We start from the raw sequence: 8,551 nt of genomic DNA, 5'->3' as shown, positions 1-8,551 counted from the left end.
ATGTCCCCCCTCCCCCCCCCCCATAGCTAGCAATCCAAAACAGTCCAGTGGAGCCTGAGCGGTGGGTGTTGCCTTCTGACACACTTCCGGTGATGTCAGGGGGTGTGGCATATGCAAATAAGTTATGCTAATGAGTTATGCTAATGAGCTCCTGCACCTCTTTTTCTACGAAATGACCCCTGCCCATAACTATAAGGAAAAAAACAAGAGCTGGGGGGTGGGTGGGAACGGAAGAACTGTAACTCTGCACCCCCTGGATCAGGAACACGCTGGTATGAACGACGGGCAGAAGAGACTCAAACCTCAACCACAAGATGAGAACGCCACCTACATCCTTCCTTCCTAGAAAATACCTCGGGGAGCGACCGTTACTACATACCCTGGGAACACATGCATCTTTCGACAGGGATTTTTTGGAAAAAATGCTTTGCGCTGTCCACACAACACTTCTCACACAGATTCTTGCAAACTTTCAATATATTACAAAAATGCAGCCGTGTCCACCCCCACAGTAGCCCCCCCCCCGGTCATTTGTCTTCCCGGATACTAAGGCCGGATCCCAGCTGCAAAAGTGCTGGCTCAAAGAGGGGATTTTAGTGGCACCCGAGACCAACGATTCTAAACCCAAGACAACACAGACCCTGCCAACTTCAGCACAGGCAGATTCAGGTGGGTCGGCTGTCTTGGTCTGAAGCAGCAGGACACAGTCTGAGTCCAGTCGGGCACCTTGAACACTAATCAAGTTTAATTTAAGGTATAGCTTAGGTAAAGGCAAAGGTTTCCCTTCCTCGAAAGCCAGTCGAATCCAACTCTAGGGGGCGGTGCTCATCTTCGTTTCCAAGCCGAAGGGCCAGCGCTGTCCGGAGACTTCTCTGTGGTCATGTGGCCGGCATGACTAAGTACCGCGTTGCACGGAACGCTGTTACCTTCCAACTGAAGCAGTACCTATTTATCTACCTGCAGTTTCTTGCTTTCGAACTGATAGGTTGGCAGGGGCTGGAACTAGAGACAGGAGCTCACTCCGGCATGCGGCACTTGGGTCTTGAACTGCTGAACTACCGACCTTCCGGTCTGCAGTTCAGCGTCTTAACCACTTGAGCCATTGCGGCCCCCTAGATATAGCTTATACCAGGGGTCATTTCGTAGAAAAAGAGGTGCAGGAGCTCATTAGCATAACTCATTTGCATATGCCACACCCCCTGACATCACCGGAAGTGTGTCAGAAGGCAACACCCACCGCTCAGGCTCCACTGGACTGTTTTGGATTGCTAGCTACTGGGGGGGGGGACGTGGAGATCTGTCCTCGCAGAGCAGGGAGAGCTTGTACCTGAGTAAAACTTTGTTGGTCTTAAAGGTGCCCCTGGACTCAAACATTGTTCTTCGGTTAAGTCGCTCGCTTAAACAAAGCAGTCGGAGAGTGATTCAGCAAGAACACAACTTTATTCTTCCACTCGAACACAACTCCAACACGGATCAACATCACATAGCCAGAATAGCCTTGACATTGCAGCTGTCCTGCTTTTAAACATTCCCGGCTAATGTAGCCACACCCACTGTACAAATACCAACCAATAAGGTTGTTCCCATAAGGACCAATCACAGATGTTCCCGCTCAGGGAGCTTGCTAGAAGGTGATTGGTTAGGTGCTTCCTGGGCTAGTAACATGATTGGATGTATTTGGATCCTAGCCCAGGACGAAGCTTTACATTACGAGTCAATGAGATGTTTCACATACATCTTGCATTCCATGGCAGCTTTGGAATACACAACATCTTAAGTACAGGCAGACACACGTCAGGAAGAAAACGGAACTGGAAGCGCAGATGCAGGGGACGGCCTCCTTCTGAGCTGGAGTGTGGGTCCTCCAAATCCGCTGCCTTCTAACCTGACAGGTGGCCGTTCAGGCCGTGTCCTCCCTTCCCAGCCTTGCAGGGAGTGGATCCTGCCAGGTTTCCCACTCAATCTCGCCCAGCTTCTTGGCTTACCACAGCCTCCGCCTCACATGCCAGTTCCGTGACCCCCAGAATAATCTTTTTGGGTGGTCAAAGAGGACCCTCCCTCCCTCTTTTTAATCAGGTTGGATGCCCCCCCTCCCCGGCTGTCTGAAGCCCTTTCCCGGGGGTCATTTCGTAGAAAAAGAGGTGCAGGAGCTCATTAGCATAACCTATTTGCAAATGCCATACCCCCTGACATCACCGGAAGTGTGTCAGAAGGCGACACCCACTGCTCAGGCTCCACTGGACTGTTTTGGATTGCTAGCTATTGGGGGGGGGGAACGCGCAGATCCGCCCTCACAGAGGAGGGAGAGCTTGTACCTGAAGGCGGGCCGGGGGGCAACTTCTTGCTCCTCGTGGCCCAACAGAGGGCTGCTGGGAGCAGGGGGTGGGGCTTGTTGCATGTGCCCGCCCCCTGGGCTCCCTATTGCCGGAGCCCCGCTCCTGTGCGCTCCCACAGGAAATGACCCCTGCCTTTTCCACTGGGGATGCCAGGGACTGAGCCTTGGGCCTTCTGCAGGCAAAGCAGAAGCTCTACTACTGAGCCACGGCCAACTCCCCCAGAACTGCCTGCTCTGACTGGCAGCAGCTCTCTTTTGCTTACAACCTAATCCTTTTTTAAAAAACCAGGAGACACCACGCGCCCCCCCTGAACCACGGGCTCCTGCCCTCGTACCTGGAGGCCTCCTCACCAGCCCCGGAGCAAGTTCTGTTCCTCCTGGCTCGTGTGCCGACAGCGAGGAGCTGAGCCAGGTTTGAAAGGGCTGAGTCACCACAGACGCCGCCTGACTCATGAAAGGGACTGTAGTTAACACGCCGGCTGGGGAGGCCGTCTTCAGAGGTGGGTGAGCTCCAAGTGAACGCACGAGTGTTCCCCGCCCTAGTGAGTCCCGTAAGAAGAATAACATTAAGGTTACTAACTCCCCAGAACGGGAACAGCTCTCTGGATGCCACAGACGATTTGCGAATCGTAAGGACAACCTCTGAGTTGCAAAACATACAAATACGAATTCAGGTGGGTTGCCGTGTCGGTCTGGACCAATGCTCTCTCTAAGTTGCAGAGTCTTGTGAGCAAAAATTCTACTTTGTGAGCTCCCGACATTAAAGTTGTGAGCAAGTGATTTGGCTGCTGCACAAGTTAGTTTGCTCTGGAGCCACATACTTCCTGAGTGGAGACAAAAGTGTGTGAGCCTGAGGCTAAAAAGCTGTGAGCTCGCTCACACGGACTCAGCTTAGAGGGAACACTGCTCTGAAGCGGCAGAACAACGTCCGAGTCCAGTCAGGCACCTTGAAGACCAGCAAAGTTTTATTCTGGGTTTCAGCTTTCGTTTGCGTGCACACTTCAAAGAATGCACACTTCGAAGCACGCACCCGGAAGCTTATACCCAGAATTAAACTTTGTTGGTCTTCAAGGTGCCTGACTGGACTCAGACTTTATACAAATTTAGCTTAAGTACGGAGCATGCTGGTTTGGGGTCTGAGAGGCCCTGGCTTGCATCCCCCCTCTGCCATGGAAAGGTAACCCTGGGCCAATGACTCTCTCTTCACCTCGCCTACCTTACAGGGCTGCTGTTGTCAGGATAAAATGGAGGAGAGCGAGAATGATGTTGGGAAGAATAAGGGGGTACGGACATCCGGGTAAATACATATATTCAAAATTTGTTATCTGAAAAAGGTTATGTTAAAAGCATTGCTACAAAGGTCCTTATTCCTGCACCTTAAGGAAGAGACCCGTTTTCAAAAGGGCTCAGCTTCCCACAAGGTCTCGGCATTTTCTCTCCCTGGGTGTGGAGCTTATGAATCCAGAGGCCCGTTTTTATTCCAAGTTTTAAAACAGCCTGGCCCGAGTCCTTATGTAACATTTTCCATTCCAAGCACCTCCCAAGAATCTCTGAATGGCAGAGGCCTATAGAAAACCACCCACGCTTCTGAGCAGCAACACAGTAAAAAAGTCCTGTTTGCTGATACCCCTTTCATACGTACCAGTGCCACACGGTCCCCGATGCGAAGCGGTGAGCTGGATTCAAGTCTCGTGACGCAAATCACAAACCGGTCCGGAAACACACGCAGCTCTGCGGAAGAGAAGAAAGGAGCAAGGGACATCCAGTTGTAGGACCGATAGACACTGTGAGCGACGTGCTCGGAGACGCTCTCTGAACTGGGAGATCAACTCAAGGGTTTACACGTAATGCAGAACGCAAAAAGCATCTGCCCCCCTCAGCCCAAAGGAAGAGGCTCACGTCCAAAGATGGAACGGCTCAAAGCCGGGTCAGACGGAAGAGTAAAGCAAGGGGCTGAGTCCCCCAGGTCTGTACCGCTAGTGGAGGCATTTGCATTCTGCAGGACTCTCCTGTGTTAGGGCTTGGGGGCGGGAGGGGTTCCAGAAGCCGCTGAGTTAAGACAGCCCCAGACCGTTTCCAAGCCAAGAGATGTCCAGAGGCGTCTGGCCATTGCCTGCCTTTGTGGAGTGACCCCCAAATTCCTTGGTGGCCTCCCATCCTAACGCCAGCCAGCCCTGACCCTGAGATCTGAGGAGACTGGCCTGGGCCACCGGGGTCAGGGCCAAAGACATGCAGAGGTGGTTTGCCATTGCCTTCTCCTGCAGAGCCTTCCCCGGTGGTCTCCCATCCAAGGACTAACCAGGGCTGACCCTGCTTAGCTTCCAAGATGTGATGAGACTGAGTTAGCCTGGGCCATCCAGGTCAAGGCAAGAGATGTCCAGAGGTGGGTTTGCCACTGCCTGCCTCTGCATAGCGATTCTAGCATTCCTGGGGGGTCTCCCATCCAAATACTAAAAGGGCCGTAGCCTCGAAATCGCAGGAGGTCGTAGCCCCTCTGTATATATTGCCTTGGTCAGGCCGCACCTGGAGTCCCGTGTGCCGTTCTGGAGGCCTCACTTCAAAAAGGACGTGGGCAAAACCGAGAGGGTGCAGAAGAGAGCGACGAGGACGATCGGGGTCTGGAGACTGGAGCCCATCGAGGAAAGGCTGAGGGACTACTTGGGAATGTTTAGTTTGGAGAAGAGGAGATTGGGGGGGGGCATGATGGCTCTCTTTAAACATTTGGAAGGCCGTCCTTTGGAGGAGGGCCAGGAGCTGTTCTGGTTGGCAGCAGAGGAGAGGACCCGAAGCAACGGGTTTAAACTACATGCAGAAAGGGTATTGGCTGGATATTAGGAAGAACTTTTTCACGGTCACAGAGTGGTTCTTCAGAGGTGGAATCAGCTGCCGAGGGAGGTGGTGGTGAGCTCCCCTTCACGGACAGCATTCGAAAAGAGGCTGGACAGATATTTCTCAGGGATGCTTTAGGATGGTCCTGCATTGGGCAGGGGGCTGGACTAGAGGGTCTGTATGGCCCCTTCCAACTCTCTGTGATTCTATGATTCTACCAGCTGGATCTCTGGAAAAACATTTTGACAGTGAGAGTTGTGCAATGGCAGAATCAGCTGCCCCTCGCAGGCAGTCTTTAAGCAGCGGCTGGACAAACACTTGTCAGAGATGCTCTAGGCTGGTCCTGCCTTGGGCAGGGGGGTGGACTAGATGGTCTCTATCGACCCTTCCTACTCTGTGTGATTCTAGGATTGTACTAACCAGGACCAGCCTGGCTTAGCTTCCGAGATCTGCCGAGATCGGCTTAGCGTGGGCCGTGCAGGTCAGAGCAAGAGAGGAGCAGAGATGGTTTGCCCTTGCCTGCCTCTGCGTAGCAACCCTGGGCTTCCTTGGGGGTCTCCCATCCAAGTTCTAACCGGGACCGACACAGTTTAGCTTCCAAGATGTCATGAGACTGACCCATCGAGGTCAGGGCAATGTAAGAGTAAATATATACCGAGATTAAATATATACATTAAGATTAAATACATAACGATGACATTTTAATTTCCAGGGTACTTAGAAAAAACAACAACCCTGTTTCTCCAAGAAGATAATCATAGGAGCACGTTTATTGCCATTTCCAAGGAAGGAGTAACTCCAAAGGGATGTTCTGATGGAAATGCACATTTGCAGTTATAACGGAACGAATGAGCCACAGAGACGAAGCTGCAACGCAAGGACCCAACCAGGGCCTCTCGGGGTGGGATCGGTCTCCTTGTCCAATCAGCGGTTCCACAGAAAATGCAGTGCACTTCTGGGACAAAGAGCACCACGTGACGTAACATTTCATTCCAAATCTCAAAAGGGATCAGATAATTGGTGTGGTGGTGAAGAGCGGCGGACTCTAATCTGGAGAACTTGGATTGATTCACCAGACCTTCACAGAAAGCCAGCAGGGTGACCTTGGGCCAGTCACAGTTCTCTCAGAGCTCTCCCCACCCCGCCTACCTCACAGGGTGTCTGTTGTGAGGAGAAGAAGGGAAGGAGATTGTAAGCCGTTCTGGGACTCTGGCTGAAGGGCGGGGTATAAATCCAATTCTTCTTCTTCTTCTTCTTCTTCTTCTTCTTCTTCTTCTTCTTCTTCTTCTTCTTCTTCTTCTTCTTCTTCTTCTTCTTCTTCTTCTTCTTCACAATTGGTGGGATCGATTGAGGCACAACCATCCCAAAACAGGGAGAGGCCATGGCTCAGTGGTAGATCACCTGCTTGGCCTGCAGAAGGTCCTAGGTTCAGTTCCCAACACCTCTACTTTAAAGGACCAGGCAGGAGGTGATGCGAAAGAGCCATTTCTGCCTGAGACCCCGGAGAGCTGCTGCCCGTCTGAGTAGAGGAGACTGGCCTTGACGGACCAAAGGTCTGATTCAGCACAAGGCGCCTTCATGTCTTCATGGGTGTTCAACAGCACAGAAAGACCTGAATAGTATTTTGCATCAGCGGGAGCCTAGCGTTTAATGCTCTGCAGTCAGAGTGGAAGCTTACAGACCTAGCAGATCTAACAAGGGCTCCCAAGCGCTGCCAATGATTTATTCTCCATAAATGCTTCAACTGAACAACAACAACAACAACAACAAAAGGGCATTCACCACGGAGGGCTTTCCTCCCCACCCCCCACCGCAGCCCAAACTCTGAAAGTTCCGAGGTCCCCGCTGTTGTTTTTGGCAACCCCCCCGTCTTGATGTCAAGTCCTCCACCTTGCTTCTTGGCCTGGGAAAACATGAGGCAGAGCTGAGGTCCGATGACCTCACCGCGGACTCGGCCTTCAAAAAAAAAAAGCACTTTCTTGCTCCGGCTCGGCCCGCCCCGCTGCCAACGGAGGAGGCCTGACTCACCCCGCTGCTGATTAAGCAATCGAGAGGCTCGATAAAATGCTGAGTCTCACCCTGGTGAGTTACTCAGAGGAAAGTTACAGACAACCCTCCGAGAGAGAGAGAGAGAGAAAAAAAGTGAATGGCTTTTAAGTCGGAAACTATCTGCAAGGAAGTTCAGCTGGATTCAAGTCCGGAAGCACCTGACAGACCGACAAGGCTGTCCAGGGATAAGCTTCCGAGAGTTCCGAGAGACTTAGTAGTTTGGAGCCCAAAACGTGACTTCTGAACCGGCAAACAGGTTTATGTGTGTGCAGGCGGTCCTTCCCGCACACAGCAGGTGGGGCGCTGCACAGAAGGGGAAACGTCACACACCTCACACCTGAGAAGACCTTCGTCTAGAGGAAACGTTGGTGCTTAGAGTCTCGTTGGAGCATTTTCACACACATCTGCATTTGTCTTTCCCACTGGTGTCCCAGCCTTTTGACTCCGTCTTCAAAAAAGCTGTCTACATTTGGTGTCGTTTTCACACCTCAAGAGTGCTAGCATACTTTTGCACGTCCACATATGTATATGTCCTTTTGGGGCGGCTCCACTGTCATTGCACCTCTGCACTGCTTTAAAAGAATCTTCTCCAAACAACATTCAAACAAGCATAGAGAAAGACGGCGTCACAGCAGCATGAAACTAATTTAAAAATGCAAATGCAGATTCGACCTAAATAACGTACTTTCAATCCATTTTGCAGCTGGGTTTTGCTGTGTGAAATAGCAAAATCCACCTGCAAATGGTCACTGAAGTGTATTGAAACAGGTGTGAAAGCACCCCTGGCCTTGGATCAGGGAGACCCAGATTCGAATTCCGTCTCAGTCCTGAAGTTTACTGGCTGAAACTTGGGCCAGTCACGGTCTTGCAACGTAATGCAGGAAAGCGGTATTGTCGGAGACATTTCCTGGTTGCTTCTCTGGAAACGGCCTGAAACAGCTGATGCTTCTAATACGTGCTTATGCGCATGCGTGAGAAACAAAGAAAATAATGCTGCCCAACCACTCACTCCATGGTTACCATGCAGCAATAGTCTGAACAGTCAACCAGAGAGTGAGCATGCGGAGTGGTGGGTTACAAGTGGGAGGTTTAGACAAAATTCTCCAGTACAAAAAATAAATAAAAATAAGGATACAATTAGGAGCATGCCCAAAACGTGCTAAGCCTGTCGTCTGACCGCAGCCATGGATAACCAAGCTACACAAATCACATGCATGATTAGTAGCCACTCTTCTTTGTGCTAAACAATAAGAAAAAGGGGTAGCTTACCTCTATACTGCTGCCCTGCAATACATTGTAGACGGTCCCATCTCTTCACAAAGTAGGCCATAATGTAGA

This window comes from Gekko japonicus, unplaced genomic scaffold, assembly GCF_001447785.1.
Source record: "Gekko japonicus isolate JY-2015 unplaced genomic scaffold, Gekko_japonicus_V1.1 scaffold1854, whole genome shotgun sequence".
Classification (NCBI taxonomy): Eukaryota; Metazoa; Chordata; class Lepidosauria; order Squamata; family Gekkonidae; genus Gekko; species Gekko japonicus.
The sequence above is the reverse complement of the archived record's forward strand: the minus strand, read 5'-3'. Positions refer to the sequence as shown.